Consider the following 26,518-nt stretch of genomic DNA (forward strand, 5'->3'; position numbering starts at 1 on the left):
AGATTTAACAATTTTGGGAAAACTAAAACGCAGAGAAAAGAGAGCAATCAAACAATACAATCTGAATTGTGATGATAATTTCTATACATGGAACAAGGCAAAGAGAATTGAGGTAGCTCTGTTCTCACCTCAAGTGGCATCAGGGGTGGCCTTGACTCAACTGGATTGTGTGGGTTGTTGGTTGCGCAAAAATGCCAAAGCTGTCCGCACTAAGTGACATGTTAACTGATGTCAACAGTGTGAGAAAGGCCACTCTTCAAAACAGAGCAGCGATTGATTACTTATTGCTGACTCATGGACATGGGTGTGAAGAATTTCAAGGAATGTCCTTCATGAACTTGTCTTATCATTCAAGATCAATTCATGGGAACATAAAACAGTTGCAGGAAGGTGTGACAAAACTTGGAGAAGTTACCGGATCGTGGTTGGATGGTCTGTTTGATCTTTTTGATCTCTCACCTTTGTGGAAAGAAATTTTGAAAGAAGGATTTTATATATTAGTGGGGCTTGTAGTTCTTCTTGTCATTTTGCCATGCATCATTCAATGCATTCGGCATGCCATGGAGAAAACTGTGAAAGAGGTGTTTTTAGTGCAAACAGTGGGGGGAGATTCAGTATTCCTCTGGCTTCCCTTGGAGCCTCAAAACCCCCCTAGCGGAGTCCCCAAAGACCCTCAAATGAGACCCAAGTGTCTCAGGGGCTGGATTTAGCTCCTTGGAACAATTTACCAACATTTAGAGAAGAAATGCAAGCTGCAAAAATAAATAGAGTGCAAGTTAGATTGTTAGAATGTAGAATAAGCAGATTTCTAGAATCTTTATAGTAAGGGGCTTGTGGTTAAGATGGAGGATTTGGGGCGTGGTATGGTTTTTCCTCCTTAATTCCATCCATGTTGGAGTGCCACCTTGGCATCCTTCGATTGGATGGGGACAAAATTAGACATTGCAATAAGAATGTGGTGTATTGGAAATTAATTGTAAATATCTAGTGCATAATTTAGAGTATAAAAGATAAGTCCTGCCTTTGCCAGGCAGATTCTGCCCTGGACGTCTGGCTAGACAGATCGCTGTTAGCTGGACAAATAATTCCTGAGATAAGAAACAATAAAGAACCTTGAAACCTCTGAGAACAGCCTCCTGCAGTCTCTCATTGGCAGGCAACGGGAAAACCATGAATTCTAGACCACCTTTATGTCCACCTGAGGTGATCTCAAGCATAAAGAGAAACCTCGGGCTGTGACAGCGGCTCACCGGAAAATCGTGTGAAGGCGTGCTCCTGGAGGAAGGTGCCGCAGCCGAAGTAGAGGAGCTTCATCTCGCCTCTCTCCGGCTCCACTAGGAGGATCTCCAGCTTGATATCACAGTGCAGGACGCCGGAGGTGCTGCAGTGCCACACAGCCTCCAGCACCTGGCGGAAAAGCCAGCATGCCACCTCCTCGCACAGGAACTCGTGCTCCAACAGGAGCTGCAGGAGATCCCGAGATGCCTCCGGGCGCTCCACCACCAGCAGGAAGCTGTCCGGCAGCTCAAACCAGTCGAGGAGCTGGATGATGGAGCGGCAGCCAGAGCCCACCTTCTCCATGAGCACGATCTACATGGGAACACGGGTGCCGTCGGGCTGTGAGTAGGAGACAATGCCTGCAGCGGGCCTGATGCTGCCCTGTGGCTGCTGCGCTGCCCCCTGCCTGGGATGCCCCAGCGCCCCTCCGGGCAGCCTCCCTGCTGCTTGGGCTTCCTACCCGGCCCCAGGGGATGCTCGGCAGGTGCCCCCTGCCCAGCCCCACCACGGGTCTGTGGCATCCCCAGCCCTGCCATGCCTCGGCTCGCTGCTGAGCCCACCCCCGCTCCCCCCGCCGTCCCCCGCCCGCCATTGCCAGGGCACTGGGCTGATCCCTGCCCGCCTAGCCCCGCCCTGTCCCGCTGGCCCCGCTCATGCACCAGCTCGTCCCACTGCAGAACGCTCTCCCGGGCCACGCGTTTGATGGTCACCTGCAAGCCATGGAGAGAGTGGGGCTGAGCTCAAGCCCTGCCCCTCCCCGCCCCCACCCTCCTCCCACGCCCGTGACCACTCACCGGGCTTCGGTCTGAGGGGCGGATGGCTGAGAAAACGGTGCCGAAGCCGCCGCTCCCCAGCTGAGGGCCCAGCTGGTACAGCTCCTGAGGCTGCTTCTTTTGCCCTGCGGCCCAGAGTGAGCCATCAGCCTTGCACCCAGGGCCCCCTCCCCTGTGCCTGCCAGTCAGGCGGGCCGGGCCACTGCCGGCCACCTTGCCCTCACCTGCTTCCTGCTGCGCGCCAGGCAGCGGCCACCGCCCCGCAGCCATCGGGCTGGCCAGCGGCCAGAGGTGGCTGCAGGAGCCGCGGGACAGTATGGCAGGGTGGCACCGTCGCTGTCCCCGGGGTAGTGGCCTGCACTCTGCTGTCGAGGACGGCCGGGGCTACAGCCCGAGGCTTGGCACAGGGGAGTGCCAGGAGAAGCTGCAAAGCAGACAGTGCTTTTTGAAGCTCTTTGAAGCAGCCAGGGGCTAGGCTGCTCTCAGGGGCCCTGGCCTGGCCTGGGGATGCCCCTCAAGAGCCCCGGGGCAGCCTCACACAGCTCCTGGCCAGATCTCACCTGCTCTTAGAGAGGCCTTCGTGCTGCTCGAGGGCCGTGTTGGGGCAGCTTCCTGGAGATGGAGGAACCCCCTTGGTGTCTCGAGGGTCGGCTCCACCAGCAGGCTGGGGCTGTTGCCAGCTGGTACAACTGGCACAGCGCCCTGGCCGCTGTGGGCCGGCAACTGCTGGCTCCAGGATGCTTGCTTCTCCGCCAGCTGCTCCTGACAAGGCTCCCCTGCCTCGGGCTGAGCTCCCGTTTGGACTTCTGGGCTTTCCCTGGCACATCAATGGTCAGGCTTGTGCCCGTGAGTCCAAGGGAGCTAGGAGACCTGTCCACGGGCTCTGTACCTCCCGCAGGCTGACAGGTCTCACTGAGCCTCTGCCAGGGATGGAGGCTGTCAGAGATAGCAGAGCTCCTGGCAGGATGGCGGTTCTCTGACAGCCTGACGCTCTGCATGGATGGCGGCTCTCTGCTGCTGTGCCATCCTTGCAGGGGTTGAGGCTCTCCCAGGGGTGGAGCAAGGCCTCTCCAAGGGATGGGAGCCCCCGGTGGAGCCGAATGAGCCACAGTGGGGCAGGTGGCCTCGCTTCACCAGCTCCTTCAGTTCCCTCCAGAACGCCTGCCACATCCCAGAGAAGAGCGGTGCCATCCAGCCATCCTTGCCATCCCAGAGCAGCAGCATCAGATGCTGCAGCTCCTGGGCCACAGCCACCAAGGGGCTGCAGCTGCAGGGGCTGCCCAGGGGGCTGGCGGGAGCATGTGGCCTCTTGCGGGGGCCGCCCGAGGCCTGCAGGGCCCGGGAGCCACAGGGGATCCAGGCTTCCTCCAGAGCCTCTGGGCCGGACTGCGGGGCGCTTGCTGCTCTTTGTTGTCCCTGTCTGCTGCCCCTGTGGCCCAGCAGTCACGGGGTGGTGTAAGAGTCGGTCCGAAGTTTCTCTGATCTGCCTCACGACCATCATCAGAGACTGGGACCCCAGGATCCCACCACTTGCCTGAGTTCTGGCCTGGCCTAGGTGGACGCTTGCCAAGGACTCTTTTAGGTGTGCCTGGTGCTTGCCATGGTACGCTGCGCTCGAGCAGGGTACTGGCTGTAGCGTCCTGTTCCACCTGTTTCTTGGAGCAACAATCTCCACATACAATAGTCCATAAATCTTCCCACCTTTTGGCCAGAAGCCACCCGCTTCGGAAAAAGACTATAAAAAGTGACTTTCCCCAAAAGACTTGGAGATCTCTGTCTCCCCAACGGATTGAGGACATGTCTCGTCAGACGACCACGAGGATGAGTCCCGTCTGTTGGAAGGTATATCCCATCCTTTCGCTGTCTCTCTCTCACCCTCTCTCTCTCTGGCACTCAATAAACTGCATTATTTCTTCCTGCTAAACAAACCTAAGTCTCTTGCCTTTTGTCTTTTGCACCCTGGGGTCGAACGAACCATCACGACTCCCACTTGGGTTGAGCAGATCATGACGGGGGACCCCTCACCCTGGGCTCAGGGGCTCTCAAGCCCCACAGATTTGCTCTTCCTGCCTGCAGCACCAGCATGGGAGGCCCCACTGAGCATGCACTGAAGGCAACGCAGCAGCAGCCAGGGCTCCACAGCGAGGGAAGCCCCTGCGCCTGCCCACACATCCTCTGCTCAAATCCTCTGCCTGGGCACCCTCCTTTGGCATCTCCAGCCACTGGGGCCACTCCTTGCTGCCACTGCTGCAGCTTTGCTGCTTTCTGTGCCTGCATTCCCTGCTGGGGAACACAATGGCACAATTCCACTCTTGCTCTCAGTTACACACTTGGCTGGCTGGGATTCGAGTGTTGGAAAATATATCTAGTTTAAATTTTTTAAAATTTGTTTCTCTACTTATGCTTGGCTTGCCTTTGCCTTGGGAAATTAAAGGGATTTTCAAGGGGTTTTACACCACTCAACAGAGATGAGTTTAACATCTCAAAAGACTGGGAATAGACCAAAAGATACTCACAAAGATAACAACCATCAACAAAACATCAACAACCTTCAGGAAACATCAAGGAATACCCACCTCAGAGACAGTTTCGGGAAGTGCTGGAGACACCTGGTCTGGAAAAGACTGAGAAGGAAAATCAGGAGTGTGACCTAATTAACATCAGGACAGAATCAGAGGTAAAGAAATCCGGGTCCAATATGAAACCAAATATTAAGAACTACACAATTTGGAAGTAATCCACACCAATCCAGTGGATTTCAATGGATTCTGACTGTATGAAATTTAAGAAAAATCTAGTACAAGTCCCGTGTCATGGAATGATTTCCTCTGCACACTCGGCCTATGTGTGGATGAAATGATTACTGCTGCACATATTGGCAAGAATCAAGTAATGTCTTGACTCTCTAACATTAAAGATATCAAATAAAAAGCAGATTGTGGGGGTGCACATGTGATTCACATGATAGCTGCCATGGAAGATTACCATTGGTTTTTGGCAGCCAGGAGAGGAGCTTTAGAAATGCAAATTAACACTGCTGCGGCAAAGAACCCACTTACCATTTGAATTACTGGATTATATTACAAGATGTCCTCGAAATAATAATCAATCAGACAAATCCAGCTCCCGACCTTCCTACCAACCCAACCAAGCCAAGGAAGAAGGCACCATTTGCGGAAAATTAAATGACTCAAACTGCTGCTTCTAATTAGATGATAACTGAAAAGTGGTGGAAATAAGGAAGTTGCTGATATTCAGGTCCAAATGTGGAAGGGATGGGAATGGGACACGTTTTCGTGATTCCCTAGCAGACCATGCCTTAAACGAATGCTGTTCCTCCTCTGATGTGCTACAGCAACTCTCATCTTTTTCCCATGCACGACACCTTGCTGAGTTCAGCTCATTCAGCAGGTGAGCAAGGGGATGCAGGTGGCAGCCAGGCCTCCTGATCCAGAAACGGCTACAAAAGGACAGGGAGTGAGGGCACTGAGAATAATCCCAAACCTAAGAGGATATAGGAAGAAGAAACAGGGTCAATGAGTGAATCTGCTTGGAGATAGGGCCAGGGACTTGTACATGAGAAAGCAATGGGAGAAATCCTCAGAAAATGTTACTGATTGACACGGACTGCTGCAAAGCCAAAATCCTGCTAGATTCCTGAACTTAGACTTAAGAGAGCCATGAAAACTGGATGTTATAGTAAAGGAGGAGTGCATATTAAGGGAGACATGCAGCAGGCAGATCGGAAAGTTTGAACCTTCCAATTACATTTCCTTTTTTTCAGGAAAGGGAGAAGGAGATGCAGCCGGGAAAACGAGGATTAAAATAAGGCTGCGTTTTAGACACCGCATGGCAAATGCCGCATGGCGTCTCTCTTTGTTCATCAATAAAGTCACTTTTACAGGACTCCTCTGTCTCCTTTGGGAACACAAAACTATGGTGACGTGAATTTTCCCGCACAGCCATGGGGCCTCTCTCAAATATCCTTTGCCTGCCTCGGGCTCCTGCCGGGGCTCCATGTGGGTCCCGGCTCCATCCCGGACTCACCCCCAGCTCCCACCGGCCTCAGCTCCAGTTCACTGCAAGCTCCTGCCGATTCAGGGCAGCAGCGGTTCCTTGGCCCGATGCCCGGGCCGGGCCCAAAGCGGGAGCCGCTCTCCAGGAGAGGTTTTCGAGAAATGGCGGAGCTCGGGGAAAGGGAGGGGAGACTGTGCAGTGTGCAGAGCCCGCCCCTCGCTGCGATTGGCTGATTCTGCCATCACTCCTCGATATCGAGCGCTGATTGGGCAGAATGGGGACAAGCCCCGCCCCGGGGCCAAAGGTGCCATTTTCGGAGTTTCTGTGTGGGCCCTGGAGTGGCGGCAGTGGCCAGAGCACTGTGAAGCGGCGGCGGAGCTCGGAGGCGGACCCAGCCCAGGTGGGAGCCACGCACGGTTCTGCAGGGGCTCAGGGCTCGCTGCAGGCGGAGGGGGAGGCAGGGGGCTCTGGCGGGTTCGTTGTGCCGTGCCCGGCCTGTGTTCCCCTGGGCTGAGGGCACTTCAGGAGCAGCTGCCCATGGTCTCCTTTCTGCGGGGGCCTCGACAGGAGCCGCTGCCAGAGCAGCGCTGGCTCGTCCCGGTTCCTGTGGGTAGCTCAGAGGTGGCTGCCCTGTGCCCGGGACGCTGCGTTAGTGCCGCCTCTGAGCTCCGCTGCCGGAGCAGCGACTCACAGGCTCCGATTGGTGCCGCTCCCAGGCCCATACCGCCGCTCTGGCTGCGGCACGATCACCATGGGGGCGGCACGAGGACCGGGCTTGTCTCCGGTCTGCCCAATCAGTGCGCGAGATCGTGGAGTGACAGCAGAATCAGCCAATAGCAGTGAGGGGCGGGCTCTGCACACGGCGCGCTCTCCCCTCTCTTTCCCTGAGCTCCGCCACTTCTCGGAAACCTCTCCTGGAGAGCGGCTCCCGCTTTGGGCCCGGCCCGGGCATCGGGCCAAGGAACCGCTGCTGCCCTGAATCGGCAGGAGCTTGCAGTGAACTGGAGCTGAGGCCGGTGGGAGCTGGGGGTGAGTCCGGGATGGAGCCGGGACCCACATGGAGCCCTGGCAGGAGCCCTGGCCGGAGCAAAGGATGCCTGTGAGAGGTCAAAATCTCTCTGTCACTTCCCTCGTCACCCTGGGTGGGGAACAGAACAGATAAGGAAAGGTTCGAGGGTCTGGATAAAGGTAGGGACAGTTGGTCACGGGCGCAACACTTGACTTTGGGAAATTAATTTACTTTATCATCAGACAAATCAGAGGACGACAATCGCAGGTGTTATAAATGAGAAACAAAAAGTCCTGATATTCAGCAAAATTTTGATTGCTTTATATTGTAGAGACAGAGCAATCAGCGCTGGGAAACGTGAGGGGTCACCGCCCACTCCACGCTCCATTGGTTTGCAGCGTCTTCTTATAGCATGGTCTCTTGTTGTAATAATTTTTGGGTTTTTTGCCGTCATAATTTTGCCAGGTAAGCCGTGGTGGTCGAATAAACATCTGTAAAGTGTGTGGGCGATAGTCAGTCTCATAGATAACCATCTGGTCTTGGTAGATAAAACCGGCAAAAATCGGGAAGTCTGCCCTTTGTAGATAGGCAGCATTGATTAAACAATGGCAGGAAGTCTCAGCTTGCAGAATCTATCAGACTATTGGAAAGTCTGATTTTGCAAACTGGTAGTAGATACAACTTATTTAGAAAATGTAATATTTGTAACGGGATTTAAAACAGAATGATTTAGTCTTCTTTTTTTTTTTTCTATCTAGTGTCTATGCTTCACTTGTGACCTTAGTATTCTGGTTTATACAAACCCCAATACTTTTATGATTAATACCAATCTTCTATCAATTATCACAATTTCCCCACTTCTTTTTTTTTTTTTATCCCTTTGGTTAGTATTCGGGCTTCAAATTTTTTCAGTATTTCTTGTGCTAGATTTAATTAATTCACTGCCATTAGTTTTGTTGTTGACTCTGGATCCATTGGTATTGTAGCAACTTGCATTCCTTGAACTACTGATTGGATTAGTCGAATGAAGCATAGAACAAGACAAGGGATAAAGAGTAGTCCTAATAATACACATGTTAACATAAAGCCTTATTTCTTCCACCAAGGTCTCTCTAACAGGTTATTTCACCAATTATCACGAAGCATAGAACTCCAGGTTTGTACAGGTACATGGGGTATTCGTTTTATTTCTTCTGCAACTTTAGCAATTGCTTCACCATTATTATCAATTTCTAAGCAGCATTCAGAATTGTTGAACTTCCCACACACTTCTTCTTCAGCTAATAGATAATCTAGGGCTGCTTGATTTTGGTATACTGCTGCTCTAGCTTGTTTAGCTATGAATTCCATTGCTCAGGCTGTTCGGTTGGAAGTAATTTCTACTATGGCTTGTAGTCTGATAATTCTATTTAGCAGATAGATTGGAGTGTGTTAGCCCCAGCTCCCATCTTGAACCCAGGTCTCGTCCATAATACTCGATAATTCGTTTTGGGGGCCATTCATTATCCTTTGAGATTTGTGTTCCTGTTGTGGCGGGGCTGCTTTTGTTTTGATACAAAGTTTTATACGAGGGAACTCCTAACACTCTATTACCTTTTTCTTTCGGTATTGTAAAAAACGCAGGCTGGATAATCCCTAGAGTACATGTCCCTCTCCATCTTTCTGGTAGGGTATTATAAGCTGTTTTCCCACAGATCCAAAATATTTTGTCTGGGTCTTTCCAGCTTAGTTTAACTGATTTAGGTTGTTGCCTATAGATTTTTACACTTTTTACTTCTTTGTATGGGTTAGCTCTATTCTTATTATACCAGCATAGTCCTGTAAATTTGTTCTTTATACAATTAACCTTACTTGACTTTCCCCAATATCCTTTTGGAGCTTTGGGCCACAAAGACTGACTGCATGTATTTGTAATCAGGATAGTCATAGAGGGGATGTGCCTCACATATTGGGTAAAGTTAGTTCCCTGATGTGTTATACATACTTCTCCTATTACCTCATGATTTAGAACTCACCCTTCCGGTCTGTTGACTCCCCTCGATATTTCCGTTTGATTCCACTGCAATAACTGCTCTGGGTCTAATCCCTCCCCACTCCGTGGCCATTGTTCAGTCATCTGCATTTCTCCACAGATCCAACAGTCAGTTCAATAGTAATTTCTTTCAGTAATTCCACAAATATATTCTTTCCTGAGATGGATAAGTCCTGTTCACTGAGTTGTGTTTCAATTTCTCATACACGTTAAAACTTCCCTCAGAGTTTGTCCTTTTCCCCTTGAACACTTCAGTTATATTCTTTATCAATTCGTCCTTGTAGTGATCTTGCACTCCTCCCTGATCTGAATATCCTCACATACCTTCTCTTGTGAAGCAGAGTTGTGCTTCTCCTACAACTTTGCTATGCCGATGGAGCCCACCCTCCTTTTCCCAAATTGGTGGCTACCCACTAACTTTTTCCCATGATAGTGCAGTTTTCTAAGTTGTGCTTGTTATAGCAGGTCCAATTAATGTGCATGTGGAAGGCAAGGGTGGATACCATGTGTCTGCTGTACCTCATTGTCTGGTAACACTTGGAATAAGCATTAGCACTGTTTCTTTTTATCATAATTAGCAATAGGATGAGTCCCATGACTATTTTCATCCCTCTGCCTCCCTCAAGGCGTACGGGGTTGCTACCAGTAGCTGAGGTTTGTTTAATCTTCTCGACTGCAGAGAGTATGTCCTGGGATCTCCCACTTTGTCTTCCTCTTTTGGTATAGTTTCTTAATTTTGTCTCAGCCTTTAGCTTTAACATTCCAGTATGAGATACAGCAGTAACAGCACAGTATATGCAACCCTTTCCAGTGCTCTTTTGCCAGTACCTCTGCTTTGGTTTCCTCTTTTTTTTTCTTGTTCTATTCTCAAATAACTCCCACCAGTTATGATCATTATTTTTTTTCTTTTTTTTTTTTCCTTTGTGCTGATAGGGTACTAAGTATCCTAACAGTTTCCTTATATTAATTTCTTTTACATTGGACACATAATGAAAATAGGAGATACCCACCATAGGAATGACACCACCACAACTCAGTACAATATGGATACACTTTTTGCTAATTTTCAGGTAAATTATCTTTGACACTTCTCAGCTGTAGATTTTTACAGTTTCTTAGGTATTCTCCATTCAACAGGCACTAGAATTTCCCATTTTCAAAGCAGAATTATTATATAAGTTACAGAATATGAGAACTTTCTGACTGAAACAATTCTAATCTTCTTGTTTGAAGAGGAAGTATCTTTCCTCAGATGCAAAAGCTTAAAGTCAGCTGCTGGTCTTTTTTTTTCTTGTACACATAACAAGCAGGCTGCCCAAGCACTGAGGCTAAAGAAATTTGAAATAGTAAATAAATACATATAAAACAACATTAAAAATGAGAATTTAGCAGCACTAATTGTTTAAAATTTTAACTACCGTAGAAAAGCTGCTCAAGTGGCTTTCTTTTAAATTAGCCATCACAGTTTATATGTAGCAGGTGTGTTATGCTAATACAGCATCTCCTATTTCTTATTTTCTTACACACTGCCAGGAGCAAGACATTTCAGAGACTTTTCTTAGTTTTAACTGCTGTTTGTTTTTTTGTTTTTTTTAATTCTTCTTATAATGGTTTATTCTACGCAGCCTCACTTGGGACAGCTGCTGCTGACTTTTGTTTCAGCATTGTCTTGTTTATTGCATTAATTTGGTTTTCAGGATAAGCCAAATCAGTTTGATGTGCTTACAGGGCATTAGATGCTACTGTGCTCTACACACACTCCCCTGCAAACATTAAAACATTTCAAGGAATCAGAGAATTTCAGAATGTGGCAGGTTGAAAGGAACCACAGTGGGTTATTTGGTCTTATCTCCCTGCTCAGGGAGGGTGTCCTTAGAACATATGGCACAGCACATTTATTTACTTTTATCTGTGGCGTTGCACTCACAGAAGACTTAGCAAATCATTGCAAACCTTACACAAAAGCCAGGACTGTTTTAGTCATAAAGCTGAAAGAGTTTAAAACCTCAGGAGAGGTTAGGTTGGATATCAGGAAAATGTTTTCTACCCAGAGGGTAGTTGGACACTGAACAGGCTCCTTAGGGAAACGGTCACAGCACCCAGCCTGACAGAGTTTATGAAGTTTGCACAATTCCTTCAGCATGTGGTGGGAATGTTGGGGTGTCCTGTACAGAGACACAAGTTGGACTCACTTTGATGTGTCCCTTCCAACTTGGCACATTCTGTTCTCCTGTGATTTTTATGATTTACGATGTGCAGCACACTCCAGGTGCTGGCTGGGCAGTTACGATTTCAGCATTTGAGAAGCACAACTATACAGACGCATTTGATCATCACTCAAAATTATGGTGTATTTCTTACAACTGACAGACTGTAAAGAATTATTTCTTTTCTAGACGTTTGATCCCAGCTCTTTAACTATTTGCACACATAATTTCACATCTAGCATTTACACTTTTTACTATATTGTATACAATGTCAGTAGGTACTACCCTATTATTTTTTTTCCTGGCTTGTACACATTCCAGACTTTTCACTTAGTGAGTTAAATGGTCCACTACTATTAATAAAACCTAATATGTTATTACTTATTTTAGAAACCAGGTAGCTTGCTCTTGGCATCACGACTATATTAAGCCCTCACTCCCTCTCCTCATCTCTAAAACACGAATGTTTAGAGAGGGATCGAGATTTGGTTTTCCAAAGTGGAGGAGTCAGAGGCGGAGCCCGGCACCGGAACCGCCAAAGAGCTTTTTGTTAGAACTTACATCAGTGCACAGTCTGGGCACATGCAGCTCATGGTGCCCAGGGCCCTGGTGCCTGGCAGGGACTGGGGACAGGGAGGGGAACAGCATGAGTTGTGTTAGCACGGGCAGGGAAGCCAGGGCAGCTGGGCCACGGCCAGAGCAACCGGTGCAAAAGCTGCAGCAGCCGGGATTGAGGAGCCGCTGGAGGTTCCGTGCCCTGACTGAGGGAAGCCCCTGGGCTGGGGAAACCCGATGCTAATGGGGTAGGCAATATTTTTAGAGAGTCTCATCCCCTCCCCCCCGCTTTTTTTTTTTCTTGTTCTGTCTCTAGGGGTTCTGGTATTTTAAAACCTTTTACCCTTAGGGGTTCTGTGTTTCCTGCCCCACACGTGGCATACTCCCCGTTCTCTGGATTACTTGTTTTTTCTGAATTTACAAATTAATTTAAGGGCTGGCAAATTTAAGCCTCCCAGGGAATATCTGCTCGTTCATTTATCCCTGGCCTTTGCTTCCTTTTCACTAGTTTCTTTGGTATTTTAAACATCACATACCCTCTCCCACAGCACAGAAAACTTTGCTAACAATACAATTTACCTTCTCTGAAAATCAAGTCAAACTTTAAGTTAACAATACATATACATTCATTAATTCACATTCACTCTATTTTATTTATTTATGAATGACAGGAACTTGTGATATATCTGGTTGTTGCTTGGGGTGAAGGCGAGTAAAGGAGCAGGAAAGGCCTTTGTAAGGGTTTTACGGAGATGTTTATTTCAGCCACAGATCTGCGTTGTCCAGAGTCCAGAAAACAAATGCAAGGCGCCTCTGGGGGGGGTTCAGTTTTGGTACATGGGATCAGCAGGCGTAGAAAACTTTAGGGACCAATTACCAGGGGACAGGGGGTGTTCAAGGGTGGCTTTAGAGCAAAAAGGCCAACAGGGGAACAGAGTGGGAGTGACTGAAAGGCTGACGGACAGGGAGAGAGGCACAGGGTTGACCCAGGGAATAGAACAGGAGTTGCTTTCCCTAATTGGGAATGCCATTGGTCTCCACAAACTTGGACCCTTTTTTGGGTCATTTGGACTTAAAACCTATTTTTACCTCAAGGGACCATGTTGAGCTATTTGTGCTCCACTTGTGTTCTGTCTGAATCCTGCCTCTCCCTGGGTCAGGATGGGAATGAACTTCAGCGTCTTCCTGGGCTTGGAATGGGAAAAAGCAGCTTTTTCCCTTTTCCCCCTGTGACTACTGTGTTGCTCTCCGCTTTCCCCCCCACCCCGGGTCCCACCTCTGCCTGGGCTGGGATGGGAAAAGAACCTAGCTTCTACCTGGGCTAGGATGGGAAAAGCAGCCTCCCCTCACTCACTTTGTCCCTTCACTGGCCGGGTCCCTCACAGGATACCGGAACCGTGGGTAGAAGGACTCTGCTCTTGCTTCATGGCAAAATCCACGTCTCATTCAGGCAAGCACACAGTCATCCTCGCCAAACCAGACAATTACTTACAGCTTCCATGCTCCTGTCTGGGTCTTTGTGCACAAGAATTACAGGTGATTTTGCTGCGGTCTTCTGGGGAGCTCTTTCCTTCCTCAGTCTCTATCGTGAGGTACATCATTGGGTCCCGAGAACCACTGATGAACCAGGGCCACAAAAGAGGGGCGCCTCCCCGAAATTGCAGTGCCTCTCAGGGCTCCAAGGATGTCCTGGGTTTCGGCACCAAATTGTTATAAATGAGAAACAAGAAGTCCTGATATTCAGCAAAATTTAGATTGCTTTATTTTTAAATAGATGGAGCAAGCAGCACTGAGGAACGTGAGGGGTCACTGCCCGCTCCATGCTCCATCAAACCTTGGTTTGCAGCCTCTTCTTATAGTAATTGTAATCAATAATTTTTTTGCTGTCATAATTTTGCCAGATAAGTAGCAGTGGTTGAACTAAACATGCGTAAAATCTCTGGGTGATAGTCTCATAGGTAATCATCTGGTCTTGGTACATAAAAACCAGCAAAAATCAAGAAGTCTGGTATTTGTACATAGGCAGCATTGGTAAAACAAAGACAGGGAGTCTCATTTTGCAAAATCTATCGGGCCATCGGAAAGTCTGATTTTGCAAACTGGTAGGAGATACAACCTATTTAGAAAACATAATATTCATAACAGGGGGATTTAAGACAGAATGATTTAACAATATCTTTTCCTCTAGCTAGTGTTTGTGCTTCACTTCTGACCTTAGTATTCTGGTTTATACAAACCCTAATACTTTTGTGATTAACACAAATCTTCTATCAATTATCACACAAGTTAGCCAAATCTTAAGAAAAGATCTTTCCCCCCTTCTCTCCCTTCTTCCCAGGCTTAACTTTATCCCAAATTCTCTCCCCCTTCCCCACCCAGAGGCACAGGGGATGGGTGTCACGGTCAGGTCATGTCACAGCTTCCCCCTTAGGGACAGGAATCCTTGTCCTGTTTCAGTCCGGGGTCCCTCCCACCGAGCACAGTCCCTAAGGAACAGGCTGCTCCACCGGGATCCCCCACAGGCTCAGAAGTCCCGCCAGGAGCCACTTCCATGGCCCTGCAGGGGCTTCTGCAGACTCGGGGCATCTCTTAGGCATCCCATGCTCCGGCCCGGGCTTCTGCCAGGACTGGTGGGTCCCTGCTCCATCCAGGCCTCAGCCGCCGCTCCCAGCGCCTTCAGCTCCAGCTCCCGCCAAACTCCCGGCGGTTCAGGGCAGCAGCGGCTCCTCGGCCTCAGCATGGCCTGGGCCCTGCCAGAGTCTGGAAGCGCCAACAGCCCGAGAGAGCCCACCCCTCACTGCAATTGGCTGATTCTTCCGTCACTCCTCGCTCTCGCGCTCTGATTGGGCAGAGCGGGGACAAGCCCAGCCCTGGGGCCAAAGGTGCTTTGTGGCAGCGTCTCTGTGGGCCTGGAAGCGGCGGCAGTGGCCGGAGCTCAGTGAGGCGGCGATGGAGCTTGGAGGCTGGCCCCAGCGCAGGTGGAAGTCTCCAAGATGATTCTGCCGCTGATGCTGCAGAGTCGGGGGTTCTGTCCTCGCGGGTGTTCCCAGGAACTCATGTTGGCTCACGTTGTCCAGGGAGTCACTCTGCTGCACTGCTTTTTAGGTGTTAGTGGATTGTCGGAGACTGTTCCCAGTAGCTGGAGGTTTCTGCATGCTCACTGGTACCACTCATATTCTTTTATCTGGTGCTTGCTTGTTGTTTTTGGTGGTTTGTCATCTTGGTTGAACTTCCGCCCAGAGCCATGCTTTATGGGAGTCTTCTGATTTGCCTATAGCTGGGCTGGGCTAACAGTTTGAAGGACAGGCGGGGAACAGCAGCAACCTAACCGGAAGAAGGGGGGAGGGAACAAGCACACAGAAGCGACAGGACCGGAAATGGCGAACTGAGGTAGGGAATACAACAAACTGGATGGGAAATGAACTAGGGAATACACATTACACATTTGGCCCGAACTGACAGTAACATTCGTAAGTAACTACATTCAATGTTTTAACAACCTTATCCCTAACTCACAGTTGAGGAGCATTTACTTCAATCCCCCCTTTAATTCTTTGATCGGTCTTTTGACCGCATCAATCCGCAGTTTCGGGGCTTTCAGAATACTCAGCATATGTTTTTCTGATTCTTTGGAACTGGTTATAAATTTTCCTAGCAGATCTTAGAGTTTCCTCCTGAGACTCTAAAGTTAATATAGTGGACTGCTCTTGTTTCGTAAAGAGTGGGATTTGGAAATTAGCTTGCACAGTAGAGGTTATTATCCGAATTAAACAGGGGAGTAAGCATGAGAGGAGTAAAATACTGACGAGAGCGCTTAGGGCTATAAACCCCACCCTCTTCCACCATGCTCCTTTGAAGGACCAAAAATTATCCCACCAATCGGTATTAATTAATGGCTTCCACTCTTGAGTGCCTACATATGCAACTTTTCGGATTTCCTTTGATATATTTCTGATGACTTCACTTTTGTCATCGATTTCTAGGCAACACTCAGAGGAATTAAATTTTCCGCAAATGCCACCCTCATTTGCCAATAGATAATCCACAGCCAATCGAACTTGATAGACCACTGCCCGTGTTTGTGCCAATTGATCACTAATGTGGTCTAAAGCTAAAGCCGTTTTGTTAGAAATTATTTCGAGAACCGCTTGTAGCCTAATAATTCGATTTAACATGTATATTGGTGTCCAATATCCCCACGACCCATCTTGAGCCCAGGTGGCAGGCCCATATGTTTTTACTATCTCTTCCGGAGTCCAAATTTTTCCCTTCCATTTCTGAGTGCTGCCTAGATCAATGATGGTCCTTTTCTTTCGTTTGTTTTTCCTCAGATTGTCATACAACGGTACTCCTAGGTAGGTTTCTGTTTTCTTTGGAAGTAGGAAGAAAGCCGGTTTTATAACTCCTATCGTTCAAACACCACTCCAGTCTCCCGGTAAATGGGTATATGCTTTGTTCCCACAAATCCAAAAAAGGTGTTGTGGGGCCTTCCAGGAGTGGGGTTGCGTGTCAAACGGGTACTCCCAATACTTAGAAATGGACCTTAACCCCCAGAATGGGTTCATTCCACGATCTGCACATTCATACAAATTATATCCCTCATGATAAGTACATCCCGTTTCTTTTCTGCCAATTGACCAATATGTTTCAGGTTCTCTTGGTATCCACTCTCGCTCTCCTCCTTGTATTAGTAAGTACCTTTTGCAGGCCATAGACCCCACGAAGTTTTTAAATCTCACTCCAGATCTCTTTATACATTCCTCTCCTATTACCTTTGATTTAAGACTCCACTGCTCTCTTCTGTGCCTTTCTATGCTGGGAGGTTCCTGTTTTAACAATTTCCATCTTAAAATATCCAAAGGTGCAAGACTAGTTCCTTCCCAGGGCCATACTTCTGACATTTGGGTACTCCCGCAGACCCAACAATTAGTTATATTCAATTCTTGGCTTATTTTTTCTATCATGTCTATAAATAAATTTTTATTGAGGGGTTCATCTTCAGTCTCCTTTTTACTCATTAGAGCTTTTTCCATTACTAGATCTGCTGCTCCTTCTAAATAGTCTAAGTTTTCCATACAGAACCATTCTCTGATAGGACATTCTCCGGTCAAGCGCTGCCGAAACATAGCGGCATTCTGAGCTAGCCAATATTTTTTCCCATCTTCTTGACAGGTGGTTACTTGTGCAAGGTCAAAACAGGTGGGCTTTACGTGGGTGTGCACTCTTATAAGAGATTGCAAATTCTCCCCATCATAGATGGGGGAGTAACATTTTGCGCATGCCCCATCAACAGATTTGCTCACACTTATTATTGTCAATAGTCCTCCCAGAAGTCCGGTACGAACCAGCTCTTGGAACATTTTTCCTTTGGGTCTCGCCCGGCCTTGCCTTCTGGGTGTTTGCATGCCAAAATTTTTACCCACTTCACCACCTTTAGGTTAATTTTAATGCACTTTCCCCGAGTATGTCCTGTGAGAGAACTACTTTCTGTCAATGTTGTTGTACCTTTTTCTTTCTTTTTCCTTGCAACAAACTTTTAACCAACTCGTTAACACAGGATACAATAACCAGGACAACTTTTTAACTGAACTTTGTAACTATGACAACTTTTTGTTGGGATACTATAACAACAACTTTAAACTTCCCTGGCGCTTATAGATACTTTAACTATAATGCAGGCTTGACTAGGTACCGACTATCGTCTTTAGCTTTTCTTTTCAGGGTAACTTTAAGAGTACTTGGGTCTTGAGAGACTGTCCATTCTTCCGAGGTTCTTGTTTTATTTGGCAGAGAGTCTGGGTACGGGCCTGGAGGTGGCAATGGTCCTTTAACTCGCGAGATGTGGGTCCGGCCTTTTTCTTGGGTCCTTACTGCTGTGTGGGTAGTGAGGAGAACCTGAAACGGACCTTCAAATTTGGGAGTTAGTGGGGCACTATTCCATGATTTTATTAAGACCCAGTCCCCAGGTTTTATCTGGTGAACTTCAGTGTCCAAAGGAGAGGTTTGAGGAAGATACCCTTTTTTCCTTAAATCTGCCAATGTTGTTCCAATTGTTCTTATATAATTTTTGGTAGCTGCCTCCCCTTCCAAGTAATCCCCACAACTGAAAGGGGTTAAAAGGAAAGGGAGTCCAAACATTACTTCATATGGGGAGGCCCCTATATCTGATCTTGGCTGAGTTCTAATTTGGAGGAGGGCCAGGGGAAGACATTTGAGCCAATTCATCCCTGTTTCCATGATCAACTTGGTTAATACATTTTTAAGGGTTTTATTCATCCTCTCAACCCTTCCTGAACTTTGGGGGTGCCACGGGGTATGGAGCCTCCACTTTATCCCTAAAGCTTCGGTTATATTTTGTAACACTTGTGCGGTGAAGTGTGGTCCTCTGTCTGAATCTATGTGGTTCACAAGCCCATATCTGGGTATAATTTGTTCTAACAATATCTTGGCTACTACCTGAGCCGTTTCCCTTTTAGTAGGGAATGCCTTGACCCAATGAGTCAGGTGGTCTACAAGGACTAATAGGTGTTTGTATCCCTGCACTGGGGGCATTTCTGTGAAGTCTACTTGAAGACTCTGGAAGGGTCTCAATGCTATTTCCCTTCCTCCTGGTGTAGCTCTCCTCATTTGTTTTTGGTTTGCCTTTTGACAGGTTAAACACCCTTCTGCGATGGCTTTGGCTAAACTGTACACCCCCACACATACGTGGTCCTTTAAGAAGTGATCACATACCCCTTGGACCCCCCAATGGGTTAGATCATGTATTTCCTTTAGAATTTCTTGAGCCAGCGCCTTATTTATAAACTTTCTTCCATCCGGTGTTAACCATTCTCCGTGTTTTCCTTGATGTAGCCCTAACTTTTTCATTTCTTTTATTTCCTTATCACTGAATATTGGTTCTTTTATTTCGTTTGGTGGTGTCCCATCTAGCTTCAACACTTTTATGGGTTTTTCCCCATTTTGAGCAGCTGTCTTGGCCACCTGGTCAGCTGCCTGATTCCCTCTTTTTTCAAATGAGTCCCCTTTCTGATGTCCCTTTACATGTACCACTGCAATTTCCTTTGGCTTCATGAGAGAGTCCAATACGGATATTATTAACTCTTTATGGGTTATGTTCTTTCCTTTTGAGTTAAGGAAGCCTCTCTCTTCCCAGATCTTTCCAAACGTGTGCACTATCCCATAAGCATATTTAGAATCGGTATATATTGTACCATGATCTTTCTCTAGCAGATCCAATCCTCTTTTCAAAGCATACACCTCGCTACATTGCGCTGACCAATGGGCAGGCAACTTCCCTTGCTCAAGAACTTTTAAAGCATTATTTGTCATTCCCTCGATTACCGCATACCCTGACATCCTTTTTCCCTCAACCACTCGGGATGACCCATCAGTAAACAACACCCTCCCATAGGGTAGTGGTAAATCTTCTAAATCTTCTCTTAATCTGGTTTGTAGATTTATAATTTCTAGACAATTATGTTCTAATTTAGCTGTTGGTTCGCCCATCAGGAATTGCGCTGGGTTTAAACTTTTGGAGGTGGTTAATTCTAGTTCACCAGTATTCATTAGAATGGCTTCATATTTAAGCATTCTAGGGTCTGTTAACCATCGCTGTGCTTTTTGACTCAGTACCGTCCCTAAGTCGTGGGGGGTGTGCACTATGATCTTTCCCTGTAATGTTAGTTTTTGTGCCTCTTCCACTAAGGTTGCTGTAGCTGCCAAGGCCTGAATGCAAGTTGGCCATCCCCTTGCCACTGGGTCAAGGAGTTTCGACAGGTACGCAACTGGCTTTCTATGTCCTCCCCACTCCTGAGTTAATACTCCATAGGCAATTCCCCTTTCTGCATTTACAAACAAATCGAACTTCTTCTTAAGGTCAGGAAGGCTTAAAACTGGAGCGGTTGATAATTTGGTCTTTAGATTATTCAATTGTTCCTCATCTTTGCTTGTCCATGTTATTGGATCAGGCTGTACTAATTTTTCATATAAAAATTTAACACTTTGCGAATATTCTTCAATCCATAATTTACAGTAACCAAATAAACCTAACAATTTCCTTATATCTCTTTTTGTTTTTGGGGAGGGGATTGCTAATATTCCAGATATTCTTTCGGGATTAAGTTTTTTATACCCTTCCCCTATGATGTGTCCAAGGTAAGTAACTTGGGGTTCCACAAATTGTAATTTCGTTTTTGATACTTTTAAGCCTTTCTGTCCTAAAAAGTTTAGAAGATCGATGCTGGTTTCCCTAACTTCTTCCTGTTCCTTTCCAGATAACAATATGTCATCTACATATTGTAGAACTTGTATTTCATCCTTTGGGGTAAATTGCCTCAATAACTCTTCCAACGTTTGCCCAAATAGGTTTGGGGATTCTGCAAATCCCTGGGGAAGTCTGGTCCACCTTACTTGCTGCCTTTTCTTGCTCTCTGGGCATTCCCACTCAAACGTGAACCAATTTCTACTCTCCTCTGCCAAAGGGCAGGCCCAGAATGCATCCTTTAGATCTATTACCGTGAACCATGCATGATTGTGAGGTATCCTGCTTAACAATGTGTATGGATTAGTTACTATGGCATACCTGGTGATGGTCCTTTTATTTACTTCCCTTAAATCTTGTACAGGCCGGTATTTATTTTCCGCCTTTTTTATGGCTAGAATAGGGGTATTATGGGGAGACATGCAAGGCTCAAGAATTCCTTCTGCTAACAGATGTTTTATGATTGATCCCAATCCTTCTTTATTTTTTTCAGACATAGGGTATTGCTTAACTCGGATAGGAGGTCCTTCTTTTTGTATTTCTACCTTTATGGGCATTATATCCAGGTAACCATACTTTCCTTCCTCTGCCCATACTTCTGGATTTATCTCATTTATATCCTTTGTTGTTAAACTCATCATATGAACCACCATTTTACCTTCCTTTGGGATAACCCCTATTCCTAGCAGTACTTGCAAATCTCTCCCCAATAAATTACCCTCTAGCCAGGGTAGATAAATAAAATCTGCAGTGCATTGCCTGAAGTTACCTCTCACTTCTATGTCATTTATGATGCTAGCCCTGAAGGGTTTCCCCCCTGCACCTAACACTTCGCATGTCCTGTTTCCAATGTTGGCACCTAGGGGTAATTGACGTAAACTTGATCGATCTGCACCTGTATCCACCACAAATTTAAGTTCTTCTCGATGGGGACCCACCTCTAGATTTACAATGGGCTCTTCCTGATGTTTCTTTGGGTCCCCTAATGAATAGATCCCATGACACCCCTATTCATCATCCCCTTCCCCTCTCAACAATTTTTCAAGGGTCTCCTGCTCCCTAGCAATGGCCTCGTCAAAAGCGATTTTGCGGCAAAACTTCTTTACATGGCCCACCTCCCCACAATAAAAACATTTTGGTGGTTCCCTTGGTTTCTGGGGAGTAACCCAGGGCTGGTTAGTCTTCTTTCTGCCTCCCTCTACTGCAGGTGGAGGATTTTCCTTTCCTTGGGGGTTTCCAGCCGCTCCTACACTCTCCCGAGCTACTGCGACCATTATCCTTGCCTTTGATCTGTTTTTCTCCTCTTCTCTTCTTAAGTAGACCCGTAAGGCTTCCCTGAGTAGTTCATTAATACTCTTTTCTTGCCAATCCTCTAATTTTTCCAATTTCCTCCTTATATCTGGCCAAGATTTGGTGACAAATTGCAATTTCAAAAATACTTGGCCTTCAGGACTATCAGGGTCTAAGCTGGAATACTGTTGGAAATTCCTTCTGAGTCTACTTAACCAAGTAGCGGGAGTTTAATCTTTTTCTTGTGCCGCATCAAACGCCAATTTGGTATTGTTGCTACGAGGGACCGATTCTCTAATTCCTCTTATCATCAGGCTTCTAAAATCCTCCATGTTCCTTCTATCTTCTTCCCGATTTAGTTGCCAACCTGGGTCCACTATGGGCAATTTGTGATCTCCTGGGGGTCCCACCCGATTTTCTCTTTCCCAAATTTTTATACCTGCTGTTCTGATTAATCGTACTTCTTCAGGATTAAATAATATTTTTAAAATAGAATTCAATTCCCCCCAAGTATAGATATTTGGCCCTAAGAATTGGTCCACTTGGTTGGCAACACCTATGGGATCCTCCACTAGGCTTCCCAACTCCTTTTTGAAACTTCTCACTTCTGGTGCTGTAAGGGGAGCATTCACAAACCCTACTCCTCCATCTATACCACCCATAGGGACTTCCCTTAAAGGAAAAAGTTTTGCCTTTGAGCGAGTATAATACGGGGGTCCTTCGGGGGCTTCAACAGACTGTGGTGATATTGCAGGGAGAGAGGCTCTCTGACTCATAGGGGAAGGATTTGTATGTGTGGTTGATAGACCCTGCCCCCAACTTGGGGGAGGTGCTGGAACTGCTGTAGGCAAGGGGGAAGGGCTGGGATCAGGATACTGTGGTGGTGGTAATAGGGTTTGGGCATAGAAGGGATTAGACTTGGACAGGGTTGACGGGGGTATAGGGACTTCAGGCTGGGCAGACGTATGGATTGGGGTTTGGGGAAACATGGGGTTTGTAGGTTGGGGAGACGTAGGGACCGTAGGTTGTTGGGAGGGAGGTTGGGGTATCACTGGGTACACTGGAGGAGGGGGCAGATGCTCAAGGGGATCCCATTTGTGTTCTCTTCTTTCCTCTCCTTCCCTTTTCTCTTTCTGATTCTCCTGCCCTTTGAGCTTACACACTTTCACCTTCTCACTTCTTGTTTCTTGTTTCTCCCAACAAGCAGCATATTGCAACTCTTCTTGATTAAAACTCCCTTGGGCTCTTAGGTGTTGATTTAGTTTTGAGCACATCCAAGGGTCTCTAGTTCCACACCATGGCCACCTCTCGGGGAGATTTAGATTTGGCCAAACTTCTACACAAAAATGTATCATTTTGATCTTACTTAAACATTTGGTGTTTTCTTCCATTTCCCAGTTTTCTAGGGCATCTGCCCTAATGGGCTATCTGGGGGAATATTTTTCACATCCTTACTCTTCCCCTCAGACCTTCTTCCCTTACTCATGCACTTTCCCATCTTTGTCTTTGGTCTTTGGCCTTCAACAAAAACTTTAAGGTGCCTCTACCCGAACTGATAGCAACTGACAGGCAACAAAACTTCTTAAGTAAACTAAACTTCCTTCTTTCGGCCTTTTCTTAATTATATTTCAAATTCTTTAACCAAACAATAAGGCGCCCCTACTCGAACGGAAATTACCGACGGGCAACTTAACTTCTAACCTTATACTGCTTTAACAATCAACCGTTAGGCCCAGCTGGGTTCATTGACGTGGCTCACCCCAGCCTAACGACTAATAGTTGGGCCTAGCAGGGTTTTCCAACTTAACAACAACTAAGAGTTAGGCCTAGCAGGGCTTGCCGACACTGCACGCCCCAGCCTGACAACGACCAAGGGCTAGGCCTAGCAGGGCTTTGGCGTGCCCCAGCCCAACACCTACCGGCTGGGCCTAGCAGGGTTCACCTACACGGATTACCCCCAGCCCAACCGAAAGTTAGGCCTAGCAGAGTTCCCCTAACCTAACAGCCAATAGCTAGGTCTACCAGGGTTCCCCAGCCCAACTTTAACCAAGAGTTAGGCCTAGTAGGACGTTTACGCCCCAGCCTAACAACGACCGAGGGTTAGGCCTAGCAGGGCTTTGGCGCGCCCCAGCCCAACACCTACCGGCTGGGCCTAGCAGGGTTCACCTACACGGATTACCCCAGCCCAACCGAAAGTTAGGCCTACCAGAGTTCCCCAACCTAACAGCCAATAGCTAGGTCTACCAGGGTTCCCCAGCCTAACTTTCCCACACGCTTGAGTATACCTATACCGGGGTACCGGTACCACCCTCACTCTAATTTTTCTAGCACACTTAGGGGAGGAGCTTAATATCCCCTGGAGACGCCTCTTTCTCACTTCTGGCCTTGGTAGGCCGCTCTCGCTTCCCCCTGTTCCCGGCCGGCCCCCTCGCGGGAGTCCAGAACCGCGGTACTAAGGGGTCCACACTCACTTCGAGAGTCCGAGCTGCCGGCCCTCGTCTCACTCACTCCACAATCACTCGCCTCCACACCCGCCACCGGTCACATACCAGTTCTCCTCAGTGGTGCTCTGGTCCCACGCTGTCCTCTGGGTCCGCGATGGCCAGCTATTCCGGAGGGCCTCTTCTGGGCGGCGCCTTCCCGTCCGAGGTCCTCTGTGGGCATGGCCGATCCCGGAGGAGCCCCCAGGCTGTTAAGAACAAGGCCAGGAGACGTATCTCCCTTTTTGAAGCCTTTATTGAACAGCTCTTTTAGGACAGCTATGGGAGGGGACCCGTCACTGCTGCTCCCGCCAGTTCCAACGCTGAGGAGGAGGCTCCAAGACGTTTCTGCTGCTGATGCTGCAGAGTCGGGGGTTCCGTCCTCACGGGCGTTCCCAGGAACTCATGTTGGCTCACGTTGTCCAGGGAGTCACTCTGCTGCACTGCTTTTTAGGTGTTAGTGGATTGTCGGAGACTGTTCCCAGTAGCTGGAGGTTTCTGCATGCTCACTGGTACCACTCATATTCTTTTATCTGGTGCTTGCTTGTTGTTTTTGGTGGTTTGTCATCTTGGTTGAACTTCCGCCCAGAGCCATGCTTTATGGGAGTCTTCTGATTTGCCTATAGCTGGGATGGGCTAACAGTTTGAAGGACAGGCGGGGAACAGCAGCAACCTAACCGGAAGAAGGGGGGAGGGAACAAGCACACAGAAGCGACAGGACCGGAAATGGCGAACTGAGGTAGGGAATACAACAAACTGGATGGGAAATGAACTAGGGAATACACATTACACATTTGGCCCGAACTGACAGTAACATTCGTAAGTAACTACATTCAATGTTTTAACAACCTTATCCCTAACTCACAGTCGAGGAGCATTTACTTCACTGTGGGTAGCACAGTGGTGGCTGCACTGTGCCTGGGATGCTGCGTTAGGGTCGCCTCTGAGCCTTTGCTGCACCAAGAATGCCCTAGCACCGGGGCCAGGCTTTTGCCAGTATTACCCAATCAGCGCGCAAGGATGATTAGTGACAGCAGAATCAGCCAATCGCAGCGAGGGGCGGGCTCTGCACCCAGCACGGACTCCCTTCTCTTTCCCCGAACTCCGCCATTTTTCGGAAACCTCGCCTGAGGAGCGGCTCCTGCACTGGGCCTGGCCCGGGCATTGGGCCAAGGAACCGCTGCTGCCCTGAACCGGCAGGAGCTTGCAGTGAACTGGAGCTGAGGCCGGTGGGAGCTGGGGGTGAGTCCGGGATGGAGCCGGGACCCACATGGAGCCCCAGCAGGAGCCCGAGGCAGGCAAAGGATATTTGAGAGAGGCCCCATGGCTGTGCTGGAAAATTCACATCGCCAGAGATTTGTGTTCCCAAAGGAGACAGGAGTCCTGTAAAAGTGACTTTATTGATGAACAAAGAGAGACGCCATGCGGCATTTGCCATGCGGTGTCTAAAACGTAGCCTCCTTTTATCCTCATTTTCCCGGCTGCATCTCCCTCTCCCTTTCCCGAAAAAAAGGAAAGGTACTTGGAAGGTTCAGATTTCCTCATCTGCCTTCTGCATGTCTTCCTTAATATGCACCCCTCCTTTAGTATTGCATCCGATTTTCACGGCTTTGATAAGTGTTTCTACTTCTCGAAGTTCAGGAACTGAGCAGGATCTTGGGTGAGCAGCAGTCCATGTCAATCAGTAACATTTTCTGAAAGTGAAGATTTCTCCCATTGCTTTCTCATGTACAAGTCCCTGGCCCTATCTCCAAGCAGATTCACTCTGTGACCCTGTATTTTTCTTCCTGGGTCCTCTTTGGTTTTGGGATTATTCTCAGTGACCTCACTCCCTATCCTTTTATAGCCATTTCTGGATCAGGAGGCCTGGCTGCCACTTGCATCCCCTTGCTCACCTGCTGAATGATCTGCACTCAGCATGGGAAAAAGATGAGAGTTGCTGCAGCACATCAGAGGAGGAACAGCATTCGATTAAGCCATGGTCTACCAGGGAACCACGAAAACATGTCCCATTCCCATCCTTTCCCCGTTTGGACTGGTTCATGGTCTACTTTCTTGTTTCCTTTTCAGTTATCTTGTTTTTTCTAAACAGCAGTTTCTGTCATTTAATTTTTCACAAACTCCTCCTCCTCCTCTTAATAGGCAATCTGATCCCATCCCATGGTGAAATGTCATGTTCTTCATTTCTCTGGATTGGTCTGCAGAAAGGTCAGGTGCTGGAGGCGGCCAATTGATTGTTATTTCGAGTACTGATAATATATTCTTTAGCACAACATACTACTACTACTACTACTACTAATAATAATAATAACAAGTAAAATAGTAATAGTATGAATATTAATCATAATTCTAATAATGAGAATAATATTTGGTTTTTAATGTAATTATGCTACTCAAAATATTGGTGGATGTTCTTTCTCCTCATATTAATTAATTAAGGGTCCCAGGGGCTGGTCCATGGATTTGGAGGATTTGTTCTGGTTTCTGTTCGTCTTTTCCTTACTTTTGGGCACTCCCTCCAGCCAGGGCTGCGTCAATTGACCACTTTTATCTAATTAAATCATCACATTTAATTATATTCGCAACTGATTTCTCTGGACTAGCAAAAACACCTCAG

The 26,518-nt window shown here is 47.6% G+C and overlaps 1 pseudogene; it reads right to left on the reverse strand.

Annotated features, from left to right (window-relative positions):
* The window catches only part of LOC130258910 (zinc finger protein 721-like), a 415,188-nt pseudogene that overhangs the window by 326,998 nt on the left and 61,672 nt on the right, over positions 1 to 26,518 (reverse strand).

Source organism: Oenanthe melanoleuca, chromosome 13, assembly GCF_029582105.1.
Source record: "Oenanthe melanoleuca isolate GR-GAL-2019-014 chromosome 13, OMel1.0, whole genome shotgun sequence".
Lineage (NCBI taxonomy): Eukaryota > Metazoa > Chordata > Aves > Passeriformes > Muscicapidae > Oenanthe > Oenanthe melanoleuca.